General features: G+C 44.8%; 1 protein-coding gene across 1 annotated transcript in view; it reads right to left on the bottom strand.

Annotated features, from left to right (window-relative positions):
* LOC138492013 (all-trans-retinol 13,14-reductase-like) overlaps window positions 1–8,387 on the bottom strand; it is a 183,687-nt gene extending 175,300 nt beyond the window's left edge. Inside the window, exon 1 of the mRNA XM_069618933.1 lies at window positions 8,369–8,387. The gene's annotated coding sequence lies outside the window, so the exon portion shown is untranslated. The remainder of the gene's footprint in view (window positions 1–8,368) is intronic.
* Between the last annotated feature and the right edge of the window lie 10,494 nt (window positions 8,388–18,881).

Below are 18,881 nucleotides of genomic sequence, written 5' to 3'. Positions count from 1 at the left end.
CCTTCCTTTCTTCGTATCGTGCCTCTTGCACTTTCCCTTTTGCAGGTCTTTTGTACCCCCTTTTCCTGTTTTCAGGTCTCTTGCACCCTCGCTTTGCTTCCTTCCACTCGTTTTCAATCTTTTACTTATTTTCAATCTGCCGGATTGCTCTCACCCCCTTTCCTGCTTCGAGTTGCTTGCAAGCTCACTTTACTGTCATTAGCTTTGCGACCCTTGCCCAATCTGCTTTTTCCTTGCTTTCTTTTCCTTTCCGCTTTACTTTCTGTTTTAAAGCCGGTGCTCCCGCTCCAGCCATCCTCACGCGCCTGGGTTCCTCTCATTGAAATACCAACACTCACCCGGACAGCATGGCACCGCTGAGTAGCTCCCTGGGATACGGAGCGCGAGGTCAGGGTCTCACCACCTGCCCCTTAAGCACCCCTGGGACCGACACATGTCCCAGGGGAACGAGCACTGACCTTGACACGGCCAATAAGCAGCACCTTGCCTTCCTCTGGCTTCAGAGAGACACAGCTCCTTCACCACGCTGCGACCCCTCTGCTACACCAGGCCAGCGTCTCAGCATCCCGTTCTCCTCCGGTCCTCTGAGGCATCCTGTGTTGCTGCCTTCATGTTCCAACCAGCAATCCCAGCTCGTTCGTATTTCTTGTCAGAATCCCATCTTTTAAAACATGTAATTGTCAAGTGGAGTCAGGTGTAAATGGTTTGGGTTAATTGCCTGACTATCAGTGGGACAGTCTATTGGTGGACTATAGAAGTAGGCCTCTCCCTGTCTTCCTATGTTAACCTTAGGGGAAATCTTTATTGCTGTTGATCGCCTCTTCTTCGTCCCAGTTCTTATTGGAAATGTGGATGGGAGATGAAATGTGACTGTTGATTAGATTTATTTAAGGACACATTAGTATGTGACAGACAAGGGATATAGGAAACCCTCTAGCCTTGGGTTTATTTAAAAGGGTTGGCTTTCCCTCTCGGTATGTCACTATGGACCCCTGATCTATTGGCATACAAGCATGGGACTTGATAGTATTCCCTGTGGTCTCAAGTAATGGAAGGTGAATGGATACTTCCATTAAGAGCTTGTCTTTGTCCTTTTGGATCTTTTTTCTCACCTAGTTTCCTATAACATCCTTTGTTATCCTCTATTGGATCGGGGTTAATGAGGCCTGGATCAGGGATGATGGAACCAACATATCCTAAAAAAACTTCTGAGACTCCTTCTGCTTCACTTATCGTCCTGTTCGGATACACCGTCTTGCCTTCGGATGCTCTCCTCAGAGTTCCTAAGAATCCCCTGGCCAGGTGATCTTCCTTCGCTTGTCCGCCCCCAGGGTTTGGATCCAAGAGCGATGGCACTCCCCTGGCCACCTGAGCAACAGGCTGCTGGGGATTACTTGTGAGAACGCCCTCAGGTTTCTCACATAGGTTACTTGGATTTTTTCTAACAGGTGTTTGATAATGTGTAAAAACAGGTTTCTTTTAAGTTTGTAGGACTGTGTCAGTTCATGCTGTACATGCGGATAGGTTCTTTAATTAATTTCTAAGTATGTGACACAACCTACATATTTGTTTTGAGGAAGCAAAGCAGTATAAATGACAGTACTTGCTTGTGCACGCAAGCGATACAATTGAGACAGTTACACGAAAAAAACGTTTGTGCCAATTTTCTGTGTGAACGAAAACTCAGAGTGTTACACACAATACTGGTACTGATCACAATGTAAATTTATAGTTGGGTTGTTTGGGCCTGACAGGTTTTGAGTATGTGCCAGACTTTAAGTTAAGTGCTGTAGCCATTATTATTTTATATAAACGGATGGAAATGTCAATTTCTTAGGGGCCCTTTACTTGGTTATTACATTGGATTTAATATGTTGATGCTGACATTGTAACACACAGGGCCTTATTACACGGATGGCGGTAAGGGTTTACCGGTACCGGTAAGGGTATCACTGCCGGTAAACCTTTACCGCCTTACTACGAGGTCCCTTTGTGGGACCCTACCTTAACGGCTGGTTTTACCAGCCGTTAAGGACGGGACCCGCAAAGGGACCTTGGAGGTAATTACGGTACCGCAACTTGCGGTACCGTAATTACCGCCTTCCCCATTCCCATTGAGCCCTATGGGGGCAAAAATGGGAATGGGGAAGTGCCATGGTGAATGGGGAATTACCGCCCCCACACACCTTGGAATAGGGCGGTAATTCCACCATTCACCATGGCGGACTCGGTAAAATACCGGCAGCTACCATGGCGCTAATAGCACCATGATTACCGCCGTCCGTGTAATGAGGCCCTGTGTGCTGCTGGAGTTGTCATATTGTTGGTGAATATTGCAACACGCTGATGCACCGTTGTGTAAAAGAAGCTTTATTCTGAATCTATATTTTTTCTTGTATTTTTAGTGACATCATGTACTACAACAGAAGGATGGCACAGCGGCAGACTTTCTGGATGTGGATTGTGCCAACCGACAACCGGCAGTCGTTGGATTTATGGTGATTGGTGCATCTAACGTGACACGCCCCATCTGCTTTCGGTTCCACCAAGACCCATGGATGATGGGGGTGGAGGGGGATCTGTTGCAGTTTCAGAATGGCCTATGGATTGCATAGTGGGCAGACTCACTGGATGTGGGTTGTGGAGCCCAGCACCAGGTACTGCTGGATCTATGGAGATTAGTGCATCTGGTTCAACAAATCCCAGATGTTTTGAGGGCCCAAGGATGTGCTTGCATGTTTTTGTCAGATAGCAAGGGCAAATGGATTGGGGGCCCCAACACATTGGAAATGTTCTTCAGATTGGCAATGGGCACAGGTGGCTTTTCTGATTCCACAATGCACTTATGTAATCATGTAATCAGTGTCTTGGGAATGTCTCGGCTATCGATACAGGCCCAATGAACCGCCACAGATTTCGTTAACTGCCGGTCACAGGTTTGAACCCCAGTGACTCAACATGTTATGTGGATAAAATGAGTACCCTTGGGTCAAATAAACACTGGTTAATAGCTGTAAAGCAGTAAACTGTAAAACCCTCCATAAGTATTGGCACAGGTATTGTCTCGCGGTTCTTCACCTCCACCATGTTGCACGGTTCCCAGTATGTTACGCAGTCACCCTGTTGTTGAAAGCCTGACCAATGCATCCAGTCCCTGAAGAAAAACTTTACGCTTGTGCAGGTCCAAAAACGTTGTATCACCATACTTGGCTATGACAGATATGCTTTTGTTGATGGCTCTGACAAGATCCTGCATATCAGGGTAATATCCCTCGGGAAACCAACCCAGTGAGAGCCTTGGATGATTTGTTCATTTCATGATAAACGTGGCTTCCCCACTGCCTAAAGTAGCCCACGAGTGGATGTACTGAACTTCTGTGAGTGCCAATGCCCTTCTAAATTTACGAGTTTTGGCAGTTTGAGGGGTCAGAAATGAAAGCCGGACGCAAAGTTGTCATGTTTTTGGGTAAAGACTTTTATTAACATAAACTGGTTTGGAAAATGCCTCTCTGACCCCGCTCTAAGAGGAATTTTCCTACCTAAAAACAACAAATTAAAGATCTGTCGGTGTTAGGATGTCAGAGATCAAAATCATCCTTGTGTTAAAATGTTCTATCCTGACCCTCACACTACAAACCAAATAATAAAGTGTGAAGGGTATTGTCTTCAACCTGATGTTTGCAAAAAGTGTTCATAAATGAAAATAGAACATCTCCAAAATAAATTTCCTCCAAAGGAACAGAACCTTGGTTCCAGAGGGTGGTTCCCTTCCCCTGGATTCTTCAATGTTTCTTGGTCTAACAGTTCCTTATGTCTTTTCTTGGCCCACAACAATCATGTTGGGTACAAAGCTGCTTAGCCTCATAATTCCTTCTTTTGAAAAGTTCCTTCTTTATTCAACAAACACTGTCCTTTCTTGGGACTTTCATAGGTTTGCAATTGCCTGGTATAATCCCCTGTCAGGACTTCTTATGCACTTGCAACTGCCTGGTATACTCGCCTGCCAGGACGTCCTACTTCCCTACATATATAACAGTTTCTCTTTTTTCATCCAAAATTGCATATCTCTTCGTTGGTCACTATATTGAGTTGTTTCAATGTTCACTTTAAGTTTTCCCCATATCTGCATTTCATGCACTCATTTGTTTGGGGTGTTGTTTGTACTCTGCCCTTTTGACTCACAAACAATCTTATTGTTTCTGTCTCTGCAGCTTTACAATGTTCAAACTGTGTTTGGCGTGGTTGCCGAAATGCCCCGGGGCTCCCACTTTGCTTGGGCTGACTCGCCGGATCTGTGTGGTGTCTTCTGTCCCGTTTGTGCTTATGTGGCATAGCTTTGCTTCCTGCTTTCCACTGGGGACTGTGGACTGTTTTGATGTCTCTCACGACTCTGCTCCTGCCTGCCTGCTTTTCTTCAGGTCCTGGTGAGGGTAACACTACTTCCTCCAGCTGCTGAACACCCAGGAATCTTCCTGTGCTTCCCGGCATCTCTGCGGCACGTCTTGCTCATGCAACAGTACTTTCCCTCTCTGCTGGCGAGCCCATTTACTCTGCCACACCAGCTCGTGCCTCCAGCTTTCAACGCCTGCGAGGAAGGTGAAACTTCTTCTCCTGAACAGCCTCTGACAATAGTTTGGTTTACATATTTAAATGTCACACACCAGTGCCTTCTGAAAACAACTAGCATGCTCATTGACCTTGAGGCTCCTTCTGCTCTGCATCATTTCCATCATCCACCTCATCCCAGTACTTAGATGGTTGTGGGAATTGGAGACCATTGATGTCAACTGATGCATAGTACTTGGAAAGTCTCTCTCAGTGGTTCCATATGAAAAACCAGTTCTATATGAAGGGGAATTAGAACTGAAAAAGGTATTCTTGGAGCTTTTACTTTTTAGACCAAAGATGGGAGTTTGGCCTAAAGGATGTTGGAAAATGGTTTCTCTATTTTCCCTATGGGGGCGGGAGGGGATTGAAGGAAATAGGCCATTAGGGGATTGGGTATCGGGGTGGTGGTATTTTAATGGGCAAATGAGGGATACCATGCCTCATCCAATGACATCTCCCCAGTGGTTTTCTCCTCCCATATGATCCTCCTATAACTGCTGCCAGGATCAGGTAGAGACTGCCATCCCCTGGCCACGTGGGAAGAGGTTACCACCCGGGAGTCTGATTTCTCCATTGGACTCATCAAACCAGATTCACAGTTAAGTTGGATATTTTGTTCCCCGGGAATGTACCTGCAGTGGCGTTGCTGGGGAGCATAATGGAAAAAGGTGTAGACTCCATAACCTTCTCACTATACACCCGTGGCCCCCAGAGATGCTGCGTCCACCCAACTGTTGAATTTATCAGGCCAGCCCAACCATTTGACTAGGTATTGTTTCCTAGCACCTTGTCCTTTACTCGTTATCACTTTTTATATTCTGTAAACTTGTTAGTCTTTGCTGAATTTTGGTTAGCATGCAAAGAGTCTGCTGTGGCGAGGGCATTAACCTATGGCGCAACATGGCCAGAAACCTGTATGTTTGGTACTACTCCATCCAATCCTCCAATTTGATATGTCGACCTGCTCCCAAAACGAGGCGCTATGCCTCGGAAACCAGAAATAGCACCTGTCCTCAGCCCTCCTTAGAACGGGGTGCAACAGCAACTGCAAAAGAGCTCCAACCTTGCATGAAGATATTGTTTAATATCATTGGGACGGTGGAGACTTCAGATGTGCCGTTAATGAGGGTGAACTTTCACCTCGCTACCCCTTCAAAGATTGGCCTTTCTTATTGTATCCACTCTTGTGATAGGAGGCACAGTCCCTCTTTTGCGCCATTCGAAACTGGGCCTCTCTCCACCACTAGAAACTTGAGGAATGTCCTCATTCATTCACTGGTCTCACTTTACTTTGCTAGTGAATCTTTATCGGGTGGTAGGCGAGTTCCATCACTATTCTCACCCTGAAATGTGATGCAGAAGCCGATCTATAAAAACATGTTTGGCAACTATGAAGAGCCCCAGCCTATTAATGTCAGCTCTTCTTAATTGCACCTCAGTGATAAGAATTGGGCCACTTAGATACTGAAGTGAGAAAGCAGGCGTCACAGGGAAGTCACAGGCACCGCACTCAAATAAAAACTGCTACAATGACCACGACCAGACTTTGCATCATGCGGGTAGCCCAATGCTGCATGCATGCATCTCTCCTCTCCTCACTCACACTCAGTGCTTAATTTGTAAAAAAAATAAGTGCCAGTGCTCAAAAAATCTTGGCCCCATAATGCCGGCCCCGGGGCCAGCGGGCGCCGCCCGCAGCGTGGGCGGCCCGAGCCAGTTCAGTGTGATAGACATTTTCCAGGTACTGCCGTAATGGTGGTACCTGGCCATAAGATGGCAACAGCTGGGTAATGGTGTGAGAAGTGCTTAATTTGTAAAAAAAATAAGTGCCAGTGCCCAAAAAATCTTGGCCCCATAATGCCGGCCCCGGGGCCAGCGGGCGCCGCCCGCAGCGTGGGCGGCCCGGGCCAGTTCAGTGTGATAGACATTTTCCAGGTACTGCCGTAATGGTGGTACCTGGCCATAAGATGGCAACAGCTGGGTAATGGTGTGAGAAGTGCTTAATTTGTAAAAAAAATAAGTGCCAGTGCCCAAAAAATCTTGGCCCCATAATGCCAGCCCCAGGGCAAGCGGGTGCCGCCCGCAGCGTGGGCGGCCCGAGCCAGTTCAGTGTGATAGACATTTGCCAGGTACTGCCGTAATGGTGGTACCTGGCCATAAAATGGCAACAGCTGGGTAATGGTGTGAGTACCTGGGCATAGGATGGCAGTGCCTGACAAATGCCTATCTAATTCCTAAGCATATGACAAAGTGGTTGGCTCTACCAGTGCTTGCAACCAGTACTTGACAACGCAGCGCAACACAAGTTCGAATCCCGATGCCATTTCAAACCACTGTATGGTATGAAGTGCGTTATAAAAGAGCAATTATGATTAAGTAATTACACAATCCCACCTCCCATTCCCTTTATATACTGGTCATAACCAAAACCCACATAATTAATTGATAGATTATAGCACGAGAACCACCTATCTCTGCATGCTGGCAGCGAACTAAAACAGATCTCACTTTTCACGGTTGATATCACTGTAGAACTCCTGGAATTAAGCTGGCAATAACTAAGTAATGTGACTAAAGAGCCAAATAGCAAACCAGAGAACTGGATTGTACCCAAAGTATCAGTCCACAAACGCATTCCGGGATATATTGGTGACTGCCAGGGGCAGGTCACATTACACCTTCAGGCTCATTTCCTTTCTGGCGCAACAGACACATCATGCAAAAAGGCATGCATAAAACCTTTTACACATGCTTTTTACGTCAGCAAGGTTTTCATTGATTTGCATGGCAGAGCCGGGACATCGAATGAAACTACCACTTATGCCAGCCCCCATCCCTTGCGCCATATACATCTTCCTGCATTACCGCCAGCATTTGATTTTGATTGTGGCATTTATACTCTTTGCACTTTTTTTTCACATCGCAGTGCAAATGATACATTCCAAAGAGGGAACCTTTTTTTGCACTTAAGTACAAATGTAATGGGTTCGCTTTCTGCAATTTACAATTTGAAGAAAATTACCGCTTTAGCGAAAGACCCAAATGCTGGTCTACTTCGGGATTGGATGCCATGTAATGGTGGGCAGACCCCATTTAACTGGGCGGAGCCAGGTGGAAAGACACACTCCCCACGACAGTTCTCATTATTGATCATAAGCCATTGGGGCTGTCTGCATCGATCCAAAGTGTACCCCTGTTAGACCATCCAAGGGTTAGTGTAACAATTGTGATGACCCCGGGTGAATAAGGGCTGCAGCCTGGACACCTAACACACACGAGAGTTGGGAAGGGGGGGGCAGATCATTATAAAAATAGTCTACCTTATATCACAATATAGTCCCCAGCACGCAGCAGTACATTGTAGTGAGCTATAATAGAACTCTCCAATATTTTGTGATAAATGACGACGCTCAAGGTTTGCATGCTGCAGTATTTGCATGAATACATAGGTTATCCCATAGTTTACCTCTACACTGTGGGGGCAGAGAAAGCACAGAAAGAAATTCAGTGAGGAAAAAAGGGAGAAAAGAACAGCAGAGGACAGAAATAACAGAAAGAGAGTCTGAACAAACAAAAGGGTCACAGAAAGTGGGGAGCAGAGAAAGAAGAGGCATAGGCAGAGAAAGGACACTAGGGGTAAGAGAAAGCACAGAGAGCAGATATAAGCACGAGGGAGGCAGAGAACGTGACCCCTATCATACCCTCATTTGCAGAACCATCATTGTTTTAAGTGCTGTGAAAGCTTGCAGTTGGCACTTACCCTGAGCGGGGGTCGCCCCTTCCTGCCATGTTGCCCCCTCGGCGCACCCTCACTGCAGGTGCTCCCGGCTCCGTCCGGCAGGTGGCACCGCTGTCTGGTGTAAAGTGAAGACGAGAGTCCAGGGATGGGACTAAAGCATAAAATAGGTATCGAGTCAGCTGTTGATATGGTAAATGAAAATTGTACGGGATTCGCTTTTGGGTTGCATTTTTTACCTTGACCCCTTAAACTACACCTGTAAAATGACTGATTTCTTTATCTCGCTAGCCTTTTTAGGGAACGTTTACTTGCAATTTATTAAGGGGGTCATGTGACATCAACTACAAGTTTGCAAATGCATGCTCTGGTAATCAAACTGCTCTTGACAGGTCACCATTTAAAATATAAACGCGAAGTGAAAAGTCTACAATAAACCAAAGAGAAAAGAAAATACAACCACCTGCCACCACTAACACTGGACATAAATATGACCCACCTGTCGCAATGAGCTAATGCTTGGGTCCATAACACCAAATAGCTACGATTTTTAACAAGTTTGGCTATTGTGTCTAGGACACGACGACAATGCACCATGTTCTCCTGCACACACGCACAGTGGTCAGGGAAACTCTGGAACGGGGTAAAACCCGGAACGGGCCGGAACAGTACCCTAATATATCAAATGGCAGCAAAACTCACCTGAAAATGATGCAAACACACATGAAGAACATTTTGAAATGAGAAAGGTGCACCAATATGTTGTCATTAACCCATTACTGCCCAAAATCTACATTTTCACACGAAAAAGAACACGGAACGGGCCGGAACGGTACCCTAATATATAAAACAGCAGCAAAACTCACCTCAAAATGATGCAAACACACATGAAAACCATTTTGAAATGGGAAAGGTGCACCAATATGTTGTCATTAACCCATTACTGCGCAAAATCTACATTTTATCACGAAAAAGTACCCGGAACGGCCCGGAACGCTACCCTAATATATAAAACGGCAGCGAAACTCACCTGAAAATGATGCAAACACACATGAAGAACATTTATTAATGAGAAAGGTGCACCAATATGCTGTCACTAACCCATTACTGCCCAGAATCTACATTTTCACACGAAAAAGTACCCAGAACGGGCCGGAACGGTACCCTAACATATAAAAAGGCAGCAAAAATACCTGAAAATGATGCAAACACACATGAAGAACATTTTGAAATGAGAAAGGTGCACCAATATGTTGTCATTAACACATTACTGCCCAAAATCTACATTTTCACACGAAAAAGTACACGGAACGGGCCGGAACGGTACCCTAATATATAAAAAGGCAGCAATAAATACCTCAAAATGATGCAAACACACATGAAAACCATTTTAAAATGAGAAAGGGGCACCAATATGGTGTCATTAACCCATTACTGCCCAAAATCTACATTTTATCACAAAAAAGTACCCGGAACTGGCCGGAACGCTACCCTAATATATAAAACGGGACCATAACTCACCTGAAAATGATGCAAACACACATGAAGAACATTTTGAAATGAGAAAGGTGCACCAATATGCTGTCATTAACCCATTACTGCCCAAAATCTACATTTTATCACGAAAAAGTACCCGGAACTGGCCGGAACGGTACCCTAATATATAAAACGGCAGCGAAACTCACCTGAAAATGATGCAAACACACATAAAGAACATGTTGAAATGAGAAAGCTCCACCAATATGCTGTCATTAACCCATTACTGCCCAAAATCTACATTTCATCATGAAAAAGTACCCGGAACGGGCCGGAACCGTACCCTAACATATAAAAAGGCAGCAACAATCGCCTGAAAATTATGCAAACTCATATGAAGAAAATTTTGAAATGAGAAAAGTGCACCAATATGCTATCATTAACCCATTACTGCCTCAAATCTACATTTTCACATGAAAAAGTACCTGGAACGGGCCGGAACGGTACCCTGACATATAAACTGGCAGCTAAAATCACCTGAAAATGATACAAATACACATGAAGAACATTCTGAAATGAGAAAGGTGCACCAATATGCTGTCATTAACCCATTACTACCCAAAATCTACATTGTCACACGAAAAAGTACCCGGAACAGGCCGGAACGGGCCGGAACAGGCCGGAACGGTACCTTAATATATAAAATGGCAGCAAAACTCACCTGAAAATGATGCAAACAGACATGAAGAGCATTTTGAAATGAGAAAAGTGCACCAATATGCTGTCATTAACCCATTACTGCCCAAAATCTACATTTTCACACAAAAAAGTACCCGGAACGGGCCGGAACGGTACCCTAACATATAAAATGGCAGCAAAACTCACCTGAAAATAATGCAAACACACATAAAGAGCATTTTGAAATGAGAAAGGTGCACCAATATGCTGTCATTAACCCATTATTGCCCAAAATCCACATTTTCACACGAAAAAGTACCCGGAACGGGTCGGAACGGTACCCTAACATATAAAAAGGCAGCAAAAATCACCTGAAAATGATGCAAACACACATGAAGAACATTTTGAAATGAGAAAGGTGCACCAATATGCTGTCATTAACCCATTACTGCCCAAAATCTACATTTTCACACGAAAAATTACCCGGAACTGGCCGGAACGGTACCCTAATATATAAAACGGCAGCAAAACTCACCTCAAAATGATGCAAACACACATGAAAACCATTTTGAAATGAGAAAGGTGCACCAATATGTTGTCATTAACCCATTACTGCCCAAAATCTACATTTTATCACGAAAAAGTACCCGGAACGGGCCGGAACGCTACCCTAATATATAAAACGGCAGCGAAACTCACCTGAAAATGATGCAAACACACATGAAGAACATTTATTAATGAGAAAGGTGCACCAATATGCTGTCACTAACCCATTACTGCCCAGAATATACATTTTCACACGAAAAAGTACCCGGAACGGGCCGGAACGGTACCCTAACATATAAAAAGGCAGCAAAAAATACCTGAAAATGATGCAAACACATATGAAGAACATTTTGAAATGAGAAAGGTGCACCAATATGTTGTCATTAACACATTACTGCCCAAAATCTACATTTTCACACGAAAAAGTACACGGAACGGGCCGGAACGGTACCCTAATATATAAAAAGGCAGCAATAAATACCTGAAAATGATGCAAACAAACATGAAGAACATTTTGAAATGAGAAAGGTGCACCAATATGTTGTCATTAACCCATTACTGCCCAAAATCTACATTTTCACATGAAAAAGTACCCGGAACGGGCCGGAACGGTACCCTGACATATAAACTGGCAGCAAAAATCACCTGAAAATGATACAAACACACATGAAGAACATTCTGAAATGAGAAAGGTGCACCAATATGCTGTCATTAACCCATTACTACCCAAAATCTACATTGTCACACGAAAAAGTACATGGAACGGGCCGGAACGGTACCCTAATATATAAAAAGGCAGCAACAATCGCCTGAAAATTATGCAAACTCATATGAAGAACATTTTGAAATGAGAAAAGTGCACCAATATGCTATCATTAACCCATTACTGCCTAAAATCTACATTTTCACATGAAAAAGTACCCGGAACGGGCCGGAACGGTACCCTGACATATAAACTGGCAGCAAAAATCACCTGAAAATGATACAAACACACATGAAGAACATTCTGAAATGAGAAAGGTGCACCAATATGCTGTCATTAACCCATTACTACCCAAAATCTACATTGTCACACGAAAAAGTACCCGAAAAAGTACCCGGAACGGGCCGGAACGGTACCCTAACATATAAAATGGCAGCAAAACTCACCTGAAAATGATGCAAACAGACATGAAGAGCATTTTGAAATGAGAAAAGTGCACCAATATGCTGTCATTAACCCATTACTGCCCAAAATCTACATTTTCACACAAAAAAGTACCCGGAACGGGTCGGAACGGTACCCTAACATATAAAAAGGCAGCAAAAATCACCTGAAAATGATGCAAACACACATGAAGAACATTTTGAAATGAGAAAGGTGCACCAATATGCTGTCATTAACCCATTACTGACCAAAATCTACATTTTCACACGAAAAAGTACCCGGAACTGGCCGGAACGGTACCCTAACATATAAAAAGGCAGCAAAAATCACCTGAAAATGATGCAAACACACATGAAGAACATTTTGAAATGAGAAAGGTGCACCAATATGTTGTCATTAACCATTACTGCCCAAAATCTACATTTTCACACGAAAAAGTACACGGAACGGGCCGGAACGGTACCCTAATATATAAAATGGCAGCAAAACTCACCTCAAAATGATGCAAACACACATGAAGAACATTTATTAATGAGAAAGGTGCACCAATATGCTGTCACAGGTTTTGAGTATGTGCCAGGTTTTGAGTATGTGCCAGACTTTAAGTTAAGTGCTGTAGCCATTATTATTTTATATAAACGGATGGAAATGTCAATTTCTTAGGGGCCCTTTACTTGGTTATTACATTGGATTTAATATGTTGATGCTGACATTGTAACACACAGGGCCTTATTACACGGATGGCGGTAAGGGTTTACCGGTACCGGTAAGGGTATCACTGCCGGTAAACCTTTACCGCCTTACTACGAGGTCCCTTTGTGGGACCCTACCTTAACGGCTGGTTTTACCAGCCGTTAAGGACGGGACCCGCAAAGGGACCTTGGAGGTAATTACGGTACCGCAATTTGCGGTACCGTAATTACCGCCTTCCCCATTCCCATTGAGCCCTATGGGGGCAAAAATGGGAATGGGGAAGTGCCATGGTGAATGGGGAATTACCGCCCCCACACACCTTGGAATAGGGCGGTAATTCCACCATTCACCATGGCGGACTCGGTAAAATACCGGCAGCTACCATGGCGCTAATAGCACCATGATTACCGCCGTCCGTGTAATGAGGCCCTGTGTGCTGCTGGAGTTGTCATATTGTTGGTGAATATTGCAACACGCTGATGCACCGTTGTGTAAAAGAAGCTTTATTCTGAATCTATATTTTTTCTTGTATTTTTAGTGACATCATGTACTACAACAGAAGGATGGCACAGCGGCAGACTTTCTGGATGTGGATTGTGCCAACCGACAACCGGCAGTCGTTGGATTTATGGTGATTGGTGCATCTAACGTGACACGCCCCATCTGCTTTCGGTTCCACCAAGACCCATGGATGATGGGGGTGGAGGGGGATCTGTTGCAGTTTCAGAATGGCCTATGGATTGCATAGTGGGCAGACTCACTGGATGTGGGTTGTGGAGCCCAGCACCAGGTACTGCTGGATCTATGGAGATTAGTGCATCTGGTTCAACAAATCCCAGATGTTTTGAGGGCCCAAGGATGTGCTTGCATGTTTTTGTCAGATAGCAAGGGCAAATGGATTGGGGGCCCCAACACATTGGAAATGTTCTTCAGATTGGCAATGGGCACAGGTGGCTTTTCTGATTCCACAATGCACTTATGTAATCATGTAATCAGTGTCTTGGGAATGTCTCGGCTATCGATACAGGCCCAATGAACCGCCACAGATTTCGTTAACTGCCGGTCACAGGTTTGAACCCCAGTGACTCAACATGTTATGTGGATAAAATGAGTACCCTTGGGTCAAATAAACACTGGTTAATAGCTGTAAAGCAGTAAACTGTAAAACCCTCCATAAGTATTGGCACAGGTATTGTCTTGCGGTTCTTCACCTCCACCATGTTGCACGGTTCCCAGTATGTTACGCAGTCACCCTGTTGTTGAAAGCCTGACCAACGCATCCAGTCCCTGAAGAAAAACTTTACGCTTGTGCAGGTCCAAAAACGTTGTATCACCATACTTGGCTATGACAGATATGCTTTTGTTGATGGCTCTGACAAGATCCTGCATATCAGGGTAATATCCCTCGGGAAACCAACCCAGTGAGAGCCTTGGATGATTTGTTCATTTCATGATAAACGTGGCTTCCCCACTGCCTAAAGTAGCCCACGAGTGGATGTACTGAACTTCTGTGAGTGCCAATGCCCTTCTAAATTTACGAGTTTTGGCAGTTTGAGGGGTCAGAAATGAAAGCCGGACGCAAAGTTGTCATGTTTTTGGGTAAAGACTTTTATTAACATAAACTGGTTTGGAAAATGCCTCTCTGACCCTGCTCTAAGAGGAATTTCCCTACCTAAAAACAACAAATTAAAGATCTGTCGGTGTTAGGATGTCAGAGATCAAAATCATCCTTGTGTTAAAATGTTCTATCCTGACCCTCACACTACAAACCAAATAATAAAGTGTGAAGGGTATTGTCTTCAACCTGATGTTTGCAAAAAGTGTTCATAAATGAAAATAGAACATCTCCAAAATAAATTTCCTCCAAAGGAACAGAACCTTGGTTCCAGAGGGTGGTTCCCTTCCCCTGGATTCTTCAATGTTTCTTGGTCTAACAGTTCCTTATGTCTTTTCTTGGCCCACAACAATCATGTTGGGTACAAAGCTGCTTAGCCTCATAATTCCTCCTTTTGAAAAGTTCCTTCTTTATTCAACAAACACTGTCCTTTCTTGGGACTTTCATAGGTTTGCAATTGCCTGGTATAATCCCCTGTCAGGACTTCTTATGCACTTGCAACTGCCTGGTATACTCGCCTGCCAGGACGTCCTACTTCCCTACATATATAACAGTTTCTCTTTTTTCATCCAAAATTGCATATCTCTTCGTTGGTCACTATATTGAGTTGTTTCAATGTTCACTTTAAGTTTTCCCCATATCTGCATTTCATGCACTCATTTGTTTGGGGTGTTGTTTGTACTCTGCCCTTTTGACTCACAAACAATCTTATTGTTTCTGTCTCTGCAGCTTTACAATGTTCAAACTGTGTTTGGCGTGGTTGCCGAAATGCCCCGGGGCTCCCACTTTGCTTGGGCTGACTCGCCGGATCTGTGTGGTGTCTTCTGTCCCGTTTGTGCTTATGTGGCATAGCTTTGCTTCCTGCTTTCCACTGGGGACTGTGGACTGTTTTGATGTCTCTCACGACTCTGCTCCTGCCTGCCTGCTTTTCTTCAGGTCCTGGTGAGGGTAACACTACTTCCTCCAGCTGCTGAACACCCAGGAATCTTCCTGTGCTTCCCGGCATCTCTGCGGCACGTCTTGCTCATGCAACAGTACTTTCCCTCTCTGCTGGCGAGCCCATTTACTCTGCCACACCAGCTCGTGCCTCCAGCTTTCAACGCCTGCGAGGAAGGTGAAACTTCTTCTCCTGAACAGCCTCTGACAATAGTTTGGTTTACATATTTAAATGTCACACACCAGTGCCTTCTGAAAACAACTAGCATGCTCATTGACCTTGAGGCTCCTTCTGCTCTGCATCATTTCCATCATCCACCTCATCCCAGTACTTAGGTGGTTGTGGGAATTGGAGACCATTGATGTCAACTGATGCATAGTACTTGGAAAGTCTCTCTCAGTGGTTCCATATGAAAAACCAGTTCTATATGAAGGGGAATTAGAACTGAAAAAGGTATTCTTGGAGCTTTTACTTTTTAGACCAAAGATGGGAGTTTGGCCTAAAGGATGTTGGAAAATGGTTTCTCTATTTTCCCTATGGGGGCGGGAGGGGATTGAAGGAAATAGGCCATTAGGGGATTGGGTATCGGGGTGGTGGTATTTTAATGGGCAAATGAGGGATACCATGCCTCATCCAATGACATCTCCCCAGTGGTTTTCTCCTCCCATGTGATCCTCCTATAACTGCCGCCAGGATCAGGTAGAGACTGCCATCCCCTGGCCACGTGGGAAGAGGTTACCACCCGGGAGTCTGATTTCTCCATTGGACTCATCAAACCAGATTCACAGTTAAGTTGGATATTTTGTTCCCCGGGAATGTACCTGCAGTGGCGTTGCTGGGGAGCATAATGGAAAAAGGTGTACACTCCATAACCTTCTCACTATACACCCGTGGCCCCCAGAGATGCTGCGTCCACCCAACTGTTGAATTTATCAGGCCAGCCCAACCATTTGACTAGGTATTGTTTCCTAGCACCTTGTCCTTTACTCGTTATCACTTTTTATATTCTGTAAACTTGTTAGTCTTTGCTGAATTTTGGTTAGCATGCAAAGAGTCTGCTGTGGCGAGGGCATTAACCTATGGCGCAACATGGCCAGAAACCTGTATGTTTGGTACTACTCCATCCAATCCTCCAATTTGATATGTCGACCTGCTCCCAAAACGAGGCGCTATGCCTCGGAAACCAGAAATAGCACCTGTCCTCAGCCCTCCTTAGAACGGGGTGCAACAGCAACTGCAAAAGAGCTCCAACCTTGCATGAAGATATTGTTTAATATCATTGGGACGGTGGAGACTTCAGATGTGCCGTTAATGAGGGTGAACTTTCACCTCGCTACCCCTTCAAAGATTGGCCTTTCTTATTGTATCCACTCTTGTGGTAGGAGGCACAGTCCCTCTTTTGGCCCATTCGATACTGGGCCTCTCTCCACCACTAGAAACTTGAGGAATGACCTCATTCATTCACTGGTCTCACTTTACTTTGCTAGTGAATCTTTATCGGGTGGTAGGCGAGTTCCATCACTATTCTCACCCTGAAATGTGATGCAGAAGCCGATCTATAAAAACATGTTTGGCAACTATGAAGAGCCCCAGCCTATTAATGTCAGCTCTTCTTAATTGCACCTCAGTGATAAGAATTGGGCCACTTAGATACTGAAGTGAGAAAGCAGGCGTCACAGGGAAGTCACAGGCACCGCACTCAAATAAAAACTGCTACAATGACCACGACCAGACTTTGCATCATGCGAGTAGCCCAATGCTGCATGCATGCATCTCTCCTCTCCTCACTCACACTCAGTGCTTAATTTGTAAAAAAAATAAGTGCCAGTGCTCAAAAAATCTTGGCCCCATAATGCCGGCCCCGGGGCCAGCGGGCGCCGCCCGCAGCGTGGGCGGCCCGGGCCAGTTCAGTGTGATAGACATTTGCCAGGTACTGCCGTAATGGTGGTACCTGGCCATAAGATGGCAACAGCTGGGTAATGGTGTGAGAAGTGCTTAATTTGTAAAAAAAATAAGTGCCAGTGCCCAAAAAATCTTGGCCCCATAATGCCAGCCCCGGGGCAAGCGGGTGCCGCCCGCAGCGTGGGCGGCCCGAGCCAGTTCAGTGTGATAGACATTTGCCAGGTACTGCCGTAATGGTGGTATCTGGCCATAAAATGGCAACAGCTGGGTAATGGTGTGAGTACCTGGGCATAGGATGGCAGTGCCTGACAAATGCCTATCTAATTCCTAAGCATATGACAAAGTGGTTGGCTCTACCAGTGCTTGCAACCAGTACTTGACAACGCAGCGCAACACAAGTTCGAATCCCGATGTCATTTCAAACCACTGTATGGTATGAAGTGCGTTATAAAAGAGCAATTATGATTAAGTAATTACACAATCCCACCTCCCATTCCCTTTATATACTGGTCATAACCAAAACCCACATAATTCATTGATAGATTATAGCACGAGAACCACCTATCTCTGCATGCTGGCAGCGAACTAAAACAGATCTCACTTTTCACGGTTGATATCACTGTAGAACTCCTGGAATTAAGCTGGCAATAACTAAGTAATGTGACTAAAGAGCCAAATAGCAAACCAGAGAACTGGATTGTACCCAAAGTATCAGTCCACAAACGCATTCCGGGATATATTGGTGACTGCCAGGGGCAGGTCACATTACACCTTCAGGCTCATTTCCTTTCTGGCGCAACAGACACATCATGCAAAAAAGCATGCATAAAACCTTTTACACATGCTTTTTACGTCAGCAAGGTTTTCATTGATTTGCATGGCAGAGCCGGGACATCGAATGAAACTACCACTTATGCCAGCCCCCATCCCTTGCGCCATATACATCTTCCTGCATTACCGCCAGCATTTGATTTTGATTGTGGCATTTATACTCTTTGCACTTTTTTTTCACATCGCAGTGCAAATGATACATTCCAAAGAGGGAACCTTTTTTTGCACTTAAGTACAAATGTAATGGGTTCGCTTTCTGCAATTTACAATTTGAAGAAAATTACCGCTTTAGCGAAAGACCCAAATGCTGGTCTACTTCGGGATTGGATGCCATGTAATGGTGGGCAGACCCCATTTAACTGGGCGGAGCCAGGTGGAAAGACACACTCCCCACGACAGTTCTCATTATTGATCATAAGCCATTGGGGCTGTCTGCATCGATCCAAAGTGTACCCCTGTTAGACCATCCAAGGGTTAGTGTAACAATTGTGATGACCCCGGGTGAATAAGGGCTGCAGCCTGGACACCTAACACACACGAGAGTTGGGAAGGGGGGGGCAGATCATTATAAAAATAGTCTACCTTATATCACAATATAGTCCCCAGCACGCAGCAGTACATTGTAGTGAGCTATAATAGAACTCTCCAATATTTTGTGATAAATGACGACGCTCAAGGTTTGCATGCTGCAGTATTTGCACGAATACATAGG

Source organism: Ambystoma mexicanum, chromosome 10, assembly GCF_040938575.1.
Source record: "Ambystoma mexicanum isolate Mex_15411 chromosome 10, UKY_AmexF1_1, whole genome shotgun sequence".
NCBI classification, from domain to species: domain Eukaryota; kingdom Metazoa; phylum Chordata; class Amphibia; order Caudata; family Ambystomatidae; genus Ambystoma; species Ambystoma mexicanum.
This window is presented reverse-complemented; position numbering and strand designations above follow the sequence as displayed.